An 18067-nucleotide genomic window follows, 5' to 3' on the forward strand; every position below is an offset into this window, starting at 1 on the left:
CACGAATACGCTTCCGTACTATTGCATACTAAAATATAGAAATAACGGGCGACGCGCTGACCAGTAACGTTTATTTATAGGCAAGGGCGAGAGGAAAACCAAACATTAACGGGCGAGGCTTGCCGGGCCCGTTGATTTGGCTTTCCTCTCGCCCGCATACGAACCATTTGGAGCATTCAACAACGAACATTTCACTGTACCTGCCTGTCCCAGTGAAGATTCGATATCGTGATCAATCGCGGATTGCGGAAATGTTGATAGGAATTCAGTCCCTTCTTTATTTGAAGCCAAACCAGTCAAGAACCCATCTAGTGCAAGAAGCGATATACAAAGTTGTATGCAAATGAGAACAAGTGTCGCGAAGTGTAGCGAAGCTAAATTAACACTACAATTGAAGCTTAATTTGTTAGAAGTGTTGGTTTGTATTGTATAAAGCATTCTGTAAAATTTGAACATTCAGTTTCGTTGACGTATTGTCGAAATAAAGCTGAGAATGGCGTACTTGATTGCTTGTCATGGAAGGATATACATGTGTAAAGCGGACCTATGTTTCGCTGACCACACACGGTCGGCGCGGTGACCGTTACTGTGGAGGCAGAATGAAACCCTTGGCCTCGGCGAAAGTTAACTCAACGCGGCGCCGTATAGGCTACATCGTACTCAAGCCAAGTCTCACCGTTGTAGGGTAACAGCTCTGATGATAACTTATTTGCTCGAGTTGTGAAGTCCATCCTCCCACGTAAGTACTTCTGTACTGCCAATTAAAATATGTTAGTAGCTGTGCGTGCGTGCCACGAGTCGACTGTGTGTTCAACACACCACCGCCCCTCCCTCGTGGGTGGAGGGACGGTGAACACACTTACAGCCCTGCCACGCAGAGGTACGCTCGATCATATTATACTCGAATTGACTGAATTTGATATATTCATTGCACTGATTTCGGTGTATAGTCGATCATATGTGGTGTGACAGTTGTGTCAACATATGGTCATACGCTAGAACCGCCGAGGATCGAAAGAGTGAACGTTGCACAAAACCGCAGGTTATTCATGGCATGGGTATATTAGCTGTGCGTGGCAGGACTGTGTTTTTACCGGGGTTATACGGCCTCCCGCCGTTATAACGCCGGTAAAACATTGCCCTGCTGCCACGCAGAGCTGGGGTTTTTACCCCTTTCGTCAGCTGAGGTAACCTGATGATTCACTGTATAAGTATCGCCATGCGTACAGGTCTCAGGCGTGGCGGAGGCCGTAACGCCGGGAATACAGACCTGTACGCAGGGCTACGTAGTGTACTTGTTTATAGTCACTCACGTTCTTTTTTCGTGTTCGTGTCTTAGATTTTTTTCATATGTGGAACACGTACACGTACATACGTACGGGAGCTGAATTGCATTACATACGCTGGCGATTCAGTGTACTGTACAGAGATGTTTGATTAAAACGATATGGCATCAGCGGCCAGGAGGGATAGAGGTCACACTGTGAGATCATGGAGGTAGAACGAGAGATTACCTCCATGGTGAGATCAAGCTTGTTCTCACGGGATCGGAAGCAGCTGTGCCGAGCCCGTATGCTTTATGTTCGGACAGTGCATGCACTGACGAAATTTTTGTCAAGTAAAATGGTTTACATGCTGTACAGTATCATGGATCGTAAGCATGAGTGTGTGTTCACAGTTTCCTTACCTATACACTCATGGAGCTAGGAACAAATACACCATTTCTAGCTCCATGCTAAACTGGTGTATAAAAACTCCGGTGTGTGCATAGTTAATATTTAACTTTGCAAATTATTGCATATTTAACTTTCATGGAGTCACAGATTTGATAATCATTTTCATTCTGAAGGTCTGAAAGTCCGCTCTACAATTATTGTTTACATGTAGCGTTCAGGGAAATCAATCGAACGGGACCTTGTAAACTTCCGGTTCAGGGGAAAGGCTGGCAGGTAAATGAACAGAGGCCACATATAATCCATGTAGTGCATTTGGTGAAATTCCAAAATTTAATTTCTTGTACATAAATGCCCTTATCACAGATATTTTAACAATATTAATTAATGATTAATGTAATTAATGTTATAGAAATAATGGGTGATGCTCTGACCATTATTATTCATTTATGGCCAAGGGCGAGAGGAAAGTCAAGAATTTACAAGGCTTAGCGAGCAAGCTTATTTTGGCTTTCAGTCTTGCCAAAGCCTATAGATAAACGTTAATGGTCGGGGCAGAGCCTGTTATTTCCATGATATTCCAACAAACCCTAGAAAATCATCAATATTTACAAAAATTTCCCATGTGAAAGACAACGAGCCCCAGAACTTGTGCAATATTGCCTGAATACATGGGTTTATGTGCCAGAGAACAGGTGACAATTTGCCAGACACCAGGATGGCAAATCGTTTCCTGCTGCGAGGGCACATAACCCATGTATTCAGGCAACAATATTTTTATTACATGCCTCTGGTTATAAATGCTGTATGACATGTAGTTACAACCGCGGCAAAGCAAGTGCATAGGTAACTGATTGTAATACAAACACTAATAGTAATTAATATGTAGTCTAACTTCGCCTTGTTTATCTATACTTTGTCGCTGTCAGTAAGAAATCTCAGCAGGGTGGCGTTAAATGGTACTGTCTTCAGAAAAGTCCATGCCAAGTCGATTTCTTATATTTACGTTTGGCAAGGAGACTTCTCATATCTAAACCAAGCACCCCGTGGTTTATTAGCTCTTTATCAGTAAAATAAAGATGCCGCTTCTATACTTTAAGGTTTTCCAGTACTTGTTGCTATTGTAGTTTCTGTTTGTATTACAATCAGTTATCTATGCACTTGCTTTCCCTGTTGTATATGCTGGACATTTTCAAACAGTTTTACATTATTGACCAGCATCAAACGGATTTTAACGAAAGTCAAAATAGAAGTGTGCACATGTATATTTTACATCTATCATTCAGGGTCTACTTAGATGTCGAAAACATTGTAGGGCTTCACTGGCCTTGGTAACCATGGAAACCAGTCAGTACGTCGTTCACCGACCCCCTAACTCCCCGGATGTTCCTTTCAAATCAATTCATTGATTTGCACTCACATCAAGGCATGTAATAAGCAATGCACAGTCATGGCCACCCTAAAAATTTGTCAAATCTGGAGATTTTTAAAAAAATGTATAACTTGGGCCACAAGTGCTTCATTTGTTTTTGTGATTGATTATGATCTTTGTACAATTGACAATTTACATTTTTGATGAAAAGTCACAATGTTAGCAGCATTATTTATATTCATGGACATCAAAACAAACCATTACTGTGTATTTGTGGTCAGTCACATGGTTTTGCTCCACCAATTAAATGAGATGTCTATAGCATGGTAATACATAATGAATGAGTGTATGATTTTACTGATCTTTTGACCCATATATCATAGCTTCTATGATTAGAAAGTTGAGTACCCATTGTACAGACGGTGAGAAATAGGACTATCTGCAAGATTCTAATTCATTGTATTCGTTGACATTTGCCTACAGCTGTTAGTATACCTCGCGTAACCTGGTCGTAAAGCCTCAGAGGTACATGTATGTGAAACTTAGAAGGAACAAGAATCAAAAGATTGATAACTGCTCTTTGACAAAATCCTTCATCAGGTAAGATTTGATTTTCAATTTCCTGCACATGTCTCGTTCGTTATCAGTTAAGCTTTTCACATGCTCGGTTTTATTTGGCGGAATTGTAATACTTTCTTCAACATCAACTCCCTCAATGCTCTCTACGTAACTTTAATACATGTAAGTATTTCAGAATATGCGTCTGTAGTGTGACAACAGGACAAAATAGAGCAAGTGCAAATGAAATTCATGAAGTTCTTCTGTTTCAAACATAGCATCCTTACAGCTGAAATAATTATGGATAATTCTGCAAGCGTTTTAACCTTTAGCCTCTTTATCATTGGAGATTATTTATATTTTTATACAAATATGTGAATAATATGTATGATTGTCCCAATCATGTTTCATATTAATTTTGATGTTTCTCAGTAAACTACATGTACAAGAACTCGCAGTATAAAACTCGATGTTTTTAGGTACTTGGCTCTTCAAAGATGTATGGCTACTTTAAATGAATCGTGCATTTCCAACCCTGCCATTGACAACACTTTATCTTGTCAAAGTTTCAGATGCTTGGTCAGAATGCCATGCTCAAATTTGTACATTTTAATGGTTTCATATAGTTTGTTGTTTGTTGTTTATTGTTTATTGTACTTCATGCATTCATATTATTATGTTTATTTTATGGAGCCTGTTAATGTGACTTGTTCCTGTTGGTCTTTCTTTGAAATAAATATATAAAGATATTGCTACTTGCTTGAATACACGTCTTGACCTACATTATGTACCTGTTTCCTTTAAAAAGGTCCACAATCACCAGTGATTACAATGGGTTTAGGGCAAAGTTATACCAGTGATGAAAGGTTTAATTAAAATTACAGAAGTCATAAACAATCAAGTTGTCTTATCTTGCATATAAAAAGCCATGTTTTAGAATGAACTGATGTAAACTAATGTCAGCAATTTGCAGGAGATAATATTTACATTGCATGATTCAAGTTAATGTTTCTTTTCACCAATCAGATTCAAGATCCCTTGCTGAGGCAGTGCATACTGGGCAATGACAACCAGGTGAAAAGCAACATAGTGACAATACCATCCTCCATTGCAAAGGAAATACACAGTGTGTGGCTATGCAGAGAGCCAACACTGAACAGAGATGATGGTGTTGTCATCAATGCAGAGCAAAAACCTGTGGAATTGAGGGAATCTTTCATCAAATATTTATTTTCCTAAGACAATGGTCCTTGCTGTGGCACAGGTTTGTACTTACACTGTTCAGTGTTTCCACTGGGTAAATTTTCCTTTAAACCATTCTGGCTAATTGAGACCAAAATTGATTAGCCAGAACTATAGCCATCAAAATTACATGTAATTGCATTTATGATTTTTATCCAACTGACATTTGTATATATATACTCAGGTGGGTCCTATCAGTTGCTACAGTGGCAAGATGACATTAAACTGGTCCAATAATCATTTCTATTCAAGGTAATACATTACCAGGTCCATTGGACATTTGTGATTTAAAAATTTAAGTAGGACTCATCCTGACCGACTGATAATTAGTGGCAATGAAAATAAACAACTATTTTTTATGGAACAAACTGCTTTCTTAATAACATTCACAACAAATTTTATTTCCTGTGTGCCACACACTTATGTGACTTAATTTTGCACTTTTGTAAATGTATCAAGATGTATTACAAGTATTGCATCATTGACAGGGTAACTTCAAGATGTTTCCTTTGAAAGATCCATAGCTTCTGCCTCAATCATCAAGTGCTTTCAGTTCTCCAATCACAGAGTCTGATTATTAAACCAACTGTTCACTTAAAGAAGGTGTACTCCAAGCAGTAAATGCTTAATAGTTTCAAAATCAAACTGGGTGTATACATGTATTTTAAAATATCCTGTCTGGCCACTTTATATGTCTTACAGAAAAAAAAGCTGACTCTTCTCTTATTAAAACACTAGTCATGGAAATTCAACAAACTATTCCTGGTACACTTTCTTTTTTGTAACTACTACTACCCTGCAACTCTGCGGACAACCTGTGCAATTATCTTTTTTGCTTAATTGTACTCGAACACAACTTAGCATGTCGCAGTGTGCTGCTTTGTTGTTCAGCGTAGTAAACATTCAACAGGACAACATCCTGGGCATATCTTCATGCAAATATTATGACCAATGCCTATCCACAATACAGTGTTACTCAGTACGTGTACACATCATGGCAGGAGGTGACCCCTGCCTATATCCACAAATACATGTACACAGTATGGAAGATAACCCGGGCCTATCCTCAATCCAAATGCATTCACATGGTATGGAAGATGGCACAGATATATATCCACAATACACATAATATATGCAATGGAGGATGGCCTAAGCCAATACACATACATGCACACAGTATGTACATGTATGATGAATCAGCTGGCCTATATAGAATACAAAATGGGAGATGACTAAGGCCTATCATTAATACAAACAGTCTGTACCTGTATCGTATTCAGGATAGGCCCAGGTCATTTTCAAAAATGTGTACCTGTATTGTATTCAGGATAGGCCTGGGTCATCTTCCATAGCAGGTACCTGTATGTGTATTCTGGATAGTCCAGAGTCACCTGCGATGCTGAGTAATTGTTTTGTGGATAGGCCTGGGTCATTGTATTTGCATAGGTTATAACATTTGCATGAAGTTTGGCTCAGGACGTCATCCAATTGACAGTTTACCACACTGTGCTCATTAATAGCTGCCTCTGAGTTTGCTGCAGTAGTGTCCTACGGTGACGTTTTTGAAACACTGGTTTCATTTTATTCACCACCCTTGCTGTCATTGGCTGCTGTTGTCTGCTTAGTTTTTGAAAATACACTGCAATCAGTATTTCCTGACTATGTTAAAGCATTGTTTACAAAGCACTTGTCATAAAATAACAAGGTCATTGCATGCAGCCATCTGAAAGCATGGCATATCACTTCATAAGTTACTGATTATAATAGTTTTCTGAGACTGCACACTAAAGCAAGGAAGAATGACCAGCCAGGGATGTTGAAAAATCTCTCTGCCTTTTAAAGGTGGAGCCTCCCTTTAAAAGGACGCAAAGCTATAGCAGCGTTCATTGTGTTAGTGGACAGCAAACAGTCAACACAAGGTTACACGCTCCAGAAAATGCCACTTTTTAGTTTTCCCCGCCACAAGAAGGCAGACAGACTGCCAAGCGGTGAGCGTGAAGTTGCTGCCGATCGGACTCTGTGGTTATATTAAAAGTCTAACGCGACTAGAAGACAATTTTTTAGGAAATTCGAGTGTTTGTTGTGACTGTTGGCGATTTAAACTGACCGTCAATCAAACGCTTGTATAAACTCTGTTTGCAGGATTAGCAAAAGGTGATAAAAGGTTGAGATCAGTTTGTGTAATTAATGTTATAGAAATCAAACATCGTACTGGCCAAGTGTTTGACTTGGAGAAGAACTCCACTAATGCGAGAACCTGGGATTGAAAAGTGCGGCTTTAACTGCACTCTCGATCAGCCCCCTGAAAAATAGCACAGACCAGTTTGGCGAACGATAGTTGAAAAATATTTCCCAATCTGCAGACATTTCATTTGCCATTTCACGCTCTTGCGAATGGCAGCGGAAACACTGCTGTTGTCATACACATTTGTAGTCCTTTTTTTAAAATACCCTCTTGAGTAGATCAAATGTATTACACCTCTACCATACTATTTAATCAGTAACTTTGTTGTGATAATCATGGCTTACACATTTTTGGTAAAGTTATTTTCTCTTATTTAGCTGAATTTGCTAAAAAATTTTCTTGCCACTTGGCACTCTATGAATTGCCTAGTGAAATGCAGATGATATGATAAATGCACATGACTAGACATTCAATACATGTAGCTTCATTCGTAGGATCCATAAAACTGTTATGATGAAGTATATTCCAATGAGAGAATACATCTGGTATGCACACGTGATTTAGAATGTTTACATGTGTCTAATGCTTATCATCATTAGGGTTAAGGACATACAGAGTGTTTGCAATTCATTGTAGTACATCCCATCACCAAATGTATTTTAATCATTCCGGTTATCATTGTTATTTAAAGAGTTATAAGTAATCACGAGTCTATGTGTTTACAATTCAGGATCAGCAGTGCATGCTGCGCAATATCAAGGATGAGAAATACCATTGACCTTGACAAAGAGCATTAAAGACAAAGTGGAAGGCTTTGGATTGGACTTGGATCATGACATTATTACGAAAGATGAATGGAAATGATCAAACAACAGGTAAATTTCCATTTTAGTCCTTGCACCACAGTATATATATACACAAGTGGCTGTTGCAAAGATGTGCTGGAACTGGTATCTTGTAACTTGCACAAAGTGTTTTTATGTTAGTTGTCTTTATAGCTATACACATGTTTAGCATGTTTACAATTACAAGAATACTATTTAGAATCACAGGTTCACAAAAATATTAGTGATACATTTCTGTATTTTAATTGACATTGCCAGCTGCAACTATGTAGGTACATCAGTTTTACACTAATTCATCCTGAATTATACACAACATGCATGTGACAGCAATCCTCATTCTTAAACTGTGCAGGACATTGGTTGTTGCCAATCTACATTGTATTACATATGACATGAGCAAGAAGGAAAAAGTATGGTTTAGATGTCTAGGTTAGAGAAACATGCATATAGCGGAGAGAAAAATAAATTTATTTGTTCTTTTTACACAAGAATTCTTGGATATGTGACACACAAATAAACTAACTTTTTGTGAAGAGAAATTATTATCTTCCATGATTTGTCCATGATTATCTTCCATGAGTTTATTATTATTACTATGTTAGGGAACAGGTGTGTATATCGATGCAGAAGAGGAAGCAGGATAAATCCAAAACCGACTATAAGGCAGCATTTTACCATTCAAAGAAAGGAACCAACCACCAGGGACAGTTGTCTCAAGATGAAGACAGTGGGATTGCACCTCCATTTGGTAGAGGATTTCCTATTAGTCAGTATGGTGGAGAGACGTGCACCCTTACACTGCTCAGCACACAGATTTGTGTATGTTAGGATCAGAGGCTCCTAAACCATAGCACCTACCACAGATAAAGAGTGGCCAACTTAACAGACAAAACCTCAATACTAAGCATCATCAGATACAGCTAGTACAGAACTGTTGAAGGTATATAATTATATACCTGGATATATAATTATATAATTATATATCCAGCTCATAGAGAGGAAAAATTCAACTTGCAGAGCACTGAGAAAAGACAATTATTATTTCATGCCTCCCCTCAGTATCATGGTGATCTCTGTAGTATATTAACGGACCTGTAGCTAGTTGTCACTTGTGATGATTGTTTATAAACATTCCATTATAACTTCTTTTTCTGCTCCAGAGGGTGTACATGTCAATCAGGACCCAGATTTACATATACCGTACTTGTCAATAACATTGCAATGTGCACATGTATGATACACTTTGTTTCCCAATGAGCTTCCAGAAGAAGAACGAAAAACTGGAGTTGATATCAAAAGAAATTGTGAAAAATTCATCAAAAAATTACAGCAACTGGAGCCCAAATTTCATGGGGAGCTGTCATTATTTACGGAGTACAGGTCGGAGAGGAGATGTTGGAGGAATTTCGTCGGAAACTCTAATTTTGAGTACCCCCCCAAACCATGATGAATTTGAGTAACCCCCCCTCCCTTACATGGAAATTTTGACTGACCCCCACACTCAATTTGAAAAGTTAAATTTCAATACATGTATTTCTACAATTTACATAAATACAGCAAGAGGAAAGACCATTCAAATCCTTGTGTACCCTGCGAGATAATCATTGGTTATCTCATGACGGTTGAACAAGGTGAAACCAACAAAATGAAATTCAAAGTCACAACAAAACATAGATGTCAAAGGTCACACTATAACCAGTATACAACCACATACAGTTTTGTTGTATGTATGGGTATCATAACAGGGTCCTCACTAGGATATCCGACAGGGTAGACTTTGAAAGTACAGATTGAAGAACATGCAGGGCTGATGGGGAAAGTGTCCGCTTGGCTTGCTCCCCTCCCTTGCATGGAAAAGTTTGAGAAATTGTAGTGTGCGTTGGTGCAGTTTGGTGTAATCTAAGAGGTATTTTCAATGTGTAATTTTACTGAGTAAAAATTTGTAGAAATTGATGTGTGAAGTAGGCAATCTGAGAGTTAGGCAATCTGAGAGGTGTTTCAATACATTTGCACCAAAAATTGAATAACCCCCCTTCTTTCTCTCAACATTTTGAATAACCCCCCTTATAGCTTTCAATATTTGGGTGACCCCTTCACATTCATCTGACCCCAGGCTGTAACTAATGATGGCTCCCTAGGAGATATATCTTCAAGCTTGTGCGATATGGATTTCAGGCAATGTCAACTTGTGGACAAAAGGATACAGAGAATGTTGCAGATTATTGCAAATGGGACTAACTTATGAATACAGCACACCAAGTCACATTCCATCATCAAGAAAAAAAGCTCAAAACTACATCTGAAGGTGGCTTTGGAGATAAAAACTATTGCTTGCAATCATCGACCCTCATTACTCGCAACGCGCTATGCCAGAGCAAAGTGTACATATTCAGAACATCAGTTTGATCGTTCATGAGATTCAATGTTAAGTACCAAGTATTGTTGTTGGGACCGCTTGGCAAATAACTTAATATATTTCAATATTACTAAGATTACACAAAGAAACCACAGCAGTTGCCTGTCCCATTTTCTCGAAGGTGTATGTTGCAATAAGTGAAAATATTTCAACAAAATTCACCTTTAGCAGTCAGACAAGCTTATGAAAAATAGAGATTTATATATGTAATCGAATCATCACTTGTTTATTTGTATTCTAATGGATATAACTTTAAAAGAACAGACAGGGAATCAAACTGTTTTCTATTTTAGCTCTGCAGTTAGTGTGAATGAGCCTATCTTGTGTACCCTGGTAGGTGTGTGTTGTTGTTGGTCATCCGTCAACTTTTAGCATTTTTGGGGGTGAATTTGCTTTTAAGCTTCACTATCAGCAAAGCAGAGCTAATCTAATGAGTGGATATGTATTGTTGTTTGTCAGCCTTTTAGCTCTGCTGTCAGCAATGCGGAGCTTATCAAATGGGCTGATTTTACGTCATTGCCCATCTCTCCCTCCGTCCATCATCCGTCCGTCCGTCATCCATCACAATTGCGCTCTTCTCTGAAATCACATAAATTGTCTGGTTGCTTTGAAATTTGATACTCGTGCAGAATTTGCATATTTCTATATTTTAGGTATTTTTTGCTGTTTTTGGTCACAAAATCTATTTCTCTGAAGTTGCTTATCTGATTGCTTTGAAATTTTATATGCATTTCACTTGGGGTGACCTCAGTTAGGTTAATTGTTCAAATTTTAGTGAAATATGCAAATTTGTATTTTGAGGCAATTCTTGTCATTTTTTTAGTCCCCATGGACACCGTCCGGGGGACTTATAGGTTTGGCCATGTCCGTGCATCCGTCTGTCCATGCATGCGTGCGTCCATTCACGCAGATATCTCAGAGATGCCTGGAGCGATTTCACTCACACTTGGTACAAGGATTACTTCATAAATCATACATATGCAAATTGATTTGTTTTGTGATATGATCCAATATGGCTGCCATGCGGCCATTTTGTTACGATTTTTTTATGTGCAGAGCCATAACTCAGGCACATCTCAACCGATTTTATTCAAAGTTGGTACAAGGACATTGACCTATATCATACATATGCACGTCAATTTGTTTCACGAAATGATCCAATATGCCGGCATGACAGCCATTTTGTTATGGGACACCGTGGTGCGAAGCACCAAAGGTGTCCTATGTCGCCACAATGTCTGTGTGTGTGTCCGTCTGTCCGTCCATCCGTCTGTCCGTCCGTCTGTCCGTCCGTCCGTCCGTCCGTCCGTCCGTAGACAGATTTTGTTCCACTCATAACTTAAGAACCCTTAGGTCCAATGTCATGCAATTTGGTATTTGGTATTATCATGATGAGACTTAGATCTGATTAGATTTTGGTGGGTGTGGCTTATTAATTAATTGCTCATTTGCATATTTTATGACTTTTTTCGTTCACGCAGATATCTCAGAGACGCCTGGAGCGATTTCGTTCAAACTTGGTAAAAGGATAGTACTCTACCTCATACAGATGCACGTTGATTTGTTTCACAATGCGATCAATTTGGCCGTGTTAGAGGACTTTTTAGTTTTCACCTCCATAGACTCCCATGTATAAGGCAGTCCATAGACTCCCATGTTAAGGCAGTCCATAGACTCCCATGTGTAAGGCAGTCCATAGACTCCCATGTATAAGGAAGTCCATAGACTCCATGTATAAGGCAGTCCATAGACTCCCATGTAAAGGCAGTCCATAGACTCCCATGTATAAGGCAGTCCATAGACTCCCATGTATAAGGCCAAGAAAAATAAAAATTTAGTTTCTCATCGTATTCATATTGCAAAAAGGATGCAGTGACACAGTTTTTAGTCCCCACAGATAAAGTCCAGGGGGCTCATAGATTGGGTCATGTCAGTCCGTTAGTCCATCCATGTGAGTCCATCCGTTCATGCAGATATCTCATACGCTTTGACAAAATGTCACGTGACCTTTGACCTCAAATATACATATTTGTCCATAACTCGGTAACCACAAGTGCTAAACCTTTCATATATGGTATGATGGGACACCTTATGACGCCACATATTGTTCCTCATTAATTATGCACATATCTAATTTTGAGCGAGCCAATAGAGCTAGAGGTCTGATTTTTGTTATGTAGGGATTAATTAGCAATACAATTTTTTTTGAAAATGTCACGTGACCTCGATGACCTTTGACCTTGGTTATACATACACACACACACACATATAAATATATATATATATATATATATATATATATATATATATATATATATATATATATATATATATATATATATATATATATATATATATATATATATATGCATAACTCAGTAACTGCAAGTTCTATACCCTCAATTTTGATAGGATGTTAGACCTTCAGGTGTCACATCTTGTACCTCATTTATTATGCACATATGTATTTCTTGGCTGGCCAATACAGCTAGAGGTCTTATCTTTTTCCCGATTTAGAACCACAACTTAGACATGCCTCATGTATTTCAAATTGGAACAACGACATAGACCTATGTGCCACTAGATCTCAGCATATACACCACAGTGATACTTCTTAATGACCCCATTCCCCTGCCCCATCAAGACTAATACTCCTTTTACAAGTGGGGACTATGTCATTGTCAATGACTTGTTTTTTTTTCAGTGTTTAGTCAAAAAATTTTCCCTGAGACGGCTTGTCCGATTGCTTTGAAAGTTGGTATCCATGTTCCATGGGATGACTATAGTCAAGTTTATCAAAATTGTAGTGAAATTCTCTTGTTGGTAATATTCGGGGATTTTCTCCAAATTTTGGGTCAAAAAACTACTCATATGATATCTTTGATATTTTGTATAATGGTTCATAAGCTTTATCGAAATGTGATGTATTGAAAGTCTGATGATATCCACAATTTTGTATTTTGGGGAAAATTTTTGTCATTTTTGGTTTAAATAATTGTTTCTCAAAAAGTACTCGTCTGATAACTTTGATATTCAGTAGACATATTCCCATGGATGATCTTAATTTAATATGTCAAAATTATGATGACATATGTAATCAAGTATTTTTGCAGCTATTTTTGCTATTTTGGTCAGGCTAGCCTGCAATGGTTGTCAAAGATGTCCTCCTCCATCAACACATATGTCACAAAAAGTTCTCTATATAACATAAGAGGCTCTAGCTTCAGAGAAATATCTTCAATTTTGTGTTTTTGTGAAGTTTTTTTCGGAATTTTGACGGGAAAAAATACAGAAATAGTTCGTTGTATTGATTGGAAATTAGGTTTGCAAATCCCTACAAATGTTCTCATACATACATTGCATGTTAGAATGAGATAAACAATTCTGATATTTTTATTATTTTTCTTTGTCGATCTTGGTAAAAATATCCCTACAACAATCACTTCCGATGCTGGTTGAAATTTGGCATGAAAGTTCCATTGAGTGCAGTACCATTATATATTCAGATTGTGATGACGTGAATAAAATTAATAAATACTGTGAAAAAAATTGTTCTTATTTTATACCTTCAGGAACATAGAGTATACAATGTGGTTATTTAGTAAGCATTTTATATGGTAATTTAAAACTGTATTTGGTATTGAAATAGCAAAGCTGAAGGTGATTTTAGCAGGTTTGGTCTCCAAGAAGTATATTCCATAGGTTTTTCGACTCTCTCTCTCTCTCTCTCTCTCTCTCTCTCTCTCTCTCTCTCTCTCTCTCTCTCTCTCTCAGGGATGACGAGATCGATGTTTATGTGTATAAAGGTTGTAAATAGTTTACATATTTTACATTTTCTGCCATTTGAAATCATAATTTACATCAGAGACTTCCGAGTGCTAAGATAAGGAAAATACAAAATTTGACTTTATTTAATATAAATACGAAAGTTAACAATAACAAATGAAATCTAATCGAAGCCTTTTTTCTTAAACTTATCTAAAACTACGTAACTGCGCTTTGAACTGTGACAAACTTTCGGTATTCCTATATAGATGAAGGAATACTATATCCGATTGTAGAAGTACGTTATACAAACTACATATCTTGCTGCTGTCTGAAAGTTGGAATGTACAAATCAGCGTTGCCAGAACTCCGAGTATTGAAGTGATACATCTAAAAACGTGGAAACTGTAAATAATCACGTGAAAAATCATTCATTATTTTAAATGTCTTAACAGCGACAAAATAATTAATAAGTAAATCCATACATAGCCATTGACGTGAAAGAAGGAAGCGAGAAGAAACCGTAACATGTACTACCAATATAACCCTCCCAGCTCTCTTCTCAAGTTTGTATAACAGTCGTTTATTTCCATACTGTAATAGTACAACAATAAGTAAGTACAGTAGGAAATTAAAAGTTCCATTATTCCATCTTTCTCCTATTCCTCTTCTGTAAAAGAATAATCTCAAGTGAGGTTCCATGAAAGGAAATAGACGCATTTCATTCTATAAATAAACCCATTGAGTCCTGACAGTTGAACAGATGAATGAAAACTCGTTGCTTGAGCCAACGTTACAGAAACATTGACGCTTTTATGGGCGAAAACATTGGGGCTATATCCTCCAACTTGAATAACGCAAGAAACGAAATATTATATTCGCCTTATCCCTTACACACAATGCGTATCTGAGGGTGTAAATCTTACATGAAAAAACGGAACAAAAGCCGTTTTATTGTACAAGTAAAATAGCAAGGTTGCTTGTCAACTCGAAAGAACGGAGACCATACTTCGTTTTTCTAACCCACTGACGACGCTCGGCTAAACGCAAGACTAGACTCTGAGTGTATAGGTTTGAAAACCATTTAAAAGTGCAAATGGAAATTGTAACGGCCGGTTTACTGTGTATTGTGTTAAACGAAAGAAAGAAAAAGGGCAAGCGCGCCGAGTATCGAATCCGTGGAACTTTGCAGTCAGTTCATTTTCTAATGTAGCTATTCAATTAAAAAAAATAAAATGAAGGGTAATTATCAAAATTTGATTTAAAATATTTTAGGCGAGCAGATAGAGCATTTCAGCCTTTTTCTAAATATATTAAATTTTGCCACAAGTTAAAGTGTGAGAAATAGGGAGGATGGTACATTGCGGCAAATCAGAATTTTGCTTGGAAAACTTCATTCAATATTTGAAAATCATATCATTTCAACATAGCTTAGCTAACACCTGATTATTTTCTTACTTTCCAAAAGTCAACCATATCCTAATTTCTATTAGAGTTTAGGCGTGGTCTATTGGGAATTCCCTCCGGAACGTAAATAATGGACACCTCGAAACAGCCAATCAGATTGAACCAAACAGTGACGTTGACATATATCACTAATAATATCAACCAGTGTGGTGGCTATCAGGTGTGCTTGGATCTAGTGTGGTGTCATCCGTTTTGACTACAAGTCTGACCTCCCGCAAGTCAATGAATGTTTCAACTTTCGCAGACTTGATTTTTTGGTGGATATTACCGCTCAGTAGATGATAACAGCGGAGTGTTGGCATCTCAATTTCGACAGCCAACGGTTCAACGTAAACCGGGAGGAGCAGCAGGAACTCAGTCAAGGTGAACATCTTTACAGTCCCGATGTTAAATATCTTGACCGTCATGGCATTTCAAGATAGGAAAACTTCCTGTGGCTGAATAAAATTATTTAAATTAATGTTCTTGGAAACGGTAGCCGACAGGTTTTGTGTGAGGCCTAGCAGCTAGGCGATGTTGCCGTGAGTGTGTGGGGGTTCGAATCCCATTTGGGTTATAGTAAAAAATATATTTCTAAAATATGTACAATTTATTAGTTCCCTCATCACAGTAATAGGGTACGAAAGGAGCGCTAGTATTTTAACGAAATGATAGACCGCGGCCCGTTGATCAACTTCATATATTAATTTTGCACCGGAGAAGTTGCATGAGCATACCGGTGGCGAAAATGAACAACTCAATCATGTCAATCCTTTCATTTATATCGGATATACTTCCAAATATGTACACTGTCGGGAATAGGCTGATTCATAATTAGGTGTCGAGGAGCCAGGAATGTACAGTGAAACATTCATGAAATTGTGATTAGCTTAATCGTAATATTCGCGGGAATGCTTAGACATCAATCTAGTTGTCATGATAACTCGTCTCGTGCTCCGCCTCTTCTTAGCATAGACCACGCCTAAACTCAAATAGGAAGTCGGAAAATGGCAAATTGGAAATAAGGTCCCACCTGCAGTTTTGAAAGGTGATCGGCATCACACAAAGTTATCTAACATCAATGAAAATAGGCACTTTTCTAAGATAACTATCATTTACAATGACATTTGTATATGAAAATACTGACTGTCCGCAAAGTACCATCTTCACAAGAGTTTTTACCAATTTCTCAAAGTTTCACCGGCGTTGAAAACTTGTTCATTTCGAAAAGGGCCAAAGCGCGCTTCATCAACCTGAAGAAAATTGATGATTAGCCTAATTTCTAATTTCTATTTGTATAGATTATATCGCCTTTTCTACGACAAATGCGACATTGCAGACGCTCGACAGCATGACTCATTATCAAAGAAGCTGGTCAACCATATAACTTACCGGTCGATCGGTTAATCAATGAATGCTACCCGAGGTGTGAAAGCTGTCATCTCACATATATTTCAATCTGTTTATGAAATGGTTTATTTCAGAGGCCGAACATCGCCCTAGTCGTAGAACGGAGTCATATTCGGCACACCACGGGTATTCCTGTTCCTATCCCTTCCATTCCCTCATTTGACATGGTCAACCCACTTTATAATTTCAAGTTGTACGGAATTGAGTATGTTTTCAGCCCTTTCAGGATCAAACTAAATTTTTGGACACCAAAAGATGAAAATGCTGTTTGCAACGACAGTTTGCTCATACGACATTAAGACTACAGCGAAAATACTTTCTTATTTTAGAATTTTTTATTACTATTAGGATTATGTTTGTACAATTGCCTATTAGTTATGTCATCAACTTGGTTCAGCAAACTAGCACAACAACAACATAAAAACAAATGACAAAATTTTAAAGTCATAGAGCGATCACTCCCTACGTTTATTTGTATACCAATTGATCAACTTGGCTTTTCCTTAAACAACTTAGGTTTGCCACCCAGTAAGGCTATATTTTGGGAAAATGTAAACAAATCTTGTGGCTTTTTTATTATTCTTTTCTTGTTCGAACTCAATTTCATATTTCTTGAGCCATAACATTAATATCTCAGAAAAACTGTCATAGACCAAATCTGCATGTACACTTTAAAATTAAATTTCAAGCTATGAGTGCTGTTGTTTCAGAGAAAACAGACACTGAGCAGGTAAGGAAACACTGAACAGCTAATACCGATCCGTGTACCACCTTCCGCAATGTTTATGATTTTATAAGTTTCATCTTTTGGTGCACGGCACTCTGATCTGAGGCTTCTTGATGTTTCGTTGTTTTACTGCAAAACAGCTGTACATGTATTTTCCTAATTTGTTCAGTGTCTGTCTCTCTGTCCATCGTCGATGTTGCATTCTCATTGTCATTGTTTGAGTAAATTGCAAATGAAATATATATTGGAGAGCCGATTCATGACGTATGAGTGGTATTTAGGAAATTTAAAGCGCAGTGGTCGTCGCGCTGCCCGTGCGCGATTTTTTTGTTGATAAACATAAATGTTTGTAAACATAAGTCTTGCCAACTTCAATTGGAGTGAGATGGGGCGGTCCCTCACTTTGTTAACGCCTTTGTAAGACTCAA

General features: G+C 37.8%; 2 long non-coding RNA genes across 2 annotated transcripts; both read left to right on the forward strand.

The window, feature by feature from the left end:
- The first annotated feature begins 593 nt into the window (after positions 1-593).
- On the forward strand, positions 594-4819 carry LOC139126568 (uncharacterized). Its single transcript, XR_011550641.1, has 3 exons — positions 594-739; positions 3529-3645; positions 4630-4819. It is a non-coding gene; the product is annotated as an uncharacterized lncRNA (long non-coding RNA).
- Positions 4820-4847: 28 nt separating this feature from the next.
- LOC139126569 (uncharacterized) lies at positions 4848-9068 on the forward strand. Its single transcript, XR_011550642.1, has 3 exons — positions 4848-4867; positions 7761-7905; positions 8478-9068. It is a non-coding gene; the product is annotated as an uncharacterized lncRNA (long non-coding RNA).
- Positions 9069-18067: the final 8999 nt, after the last annotated feature.

This window comes from Ptychodera flava, unplaced genomic scaffold, assembly GCF_041260155.1.
Source record: "Ptychodera flava strain L36383 unplaced genomic scaffold, AS_Pfla_20210202 Scaffold_101__1_contigs__length_297651_pilon, whole genome shotgun sequence".
Lineage (NCBI taxonomy): Eukaryota > Metazoa > Hemichordata > Enteropneusta > Ptychoderidae > Ptychodera > Ptychodera flava.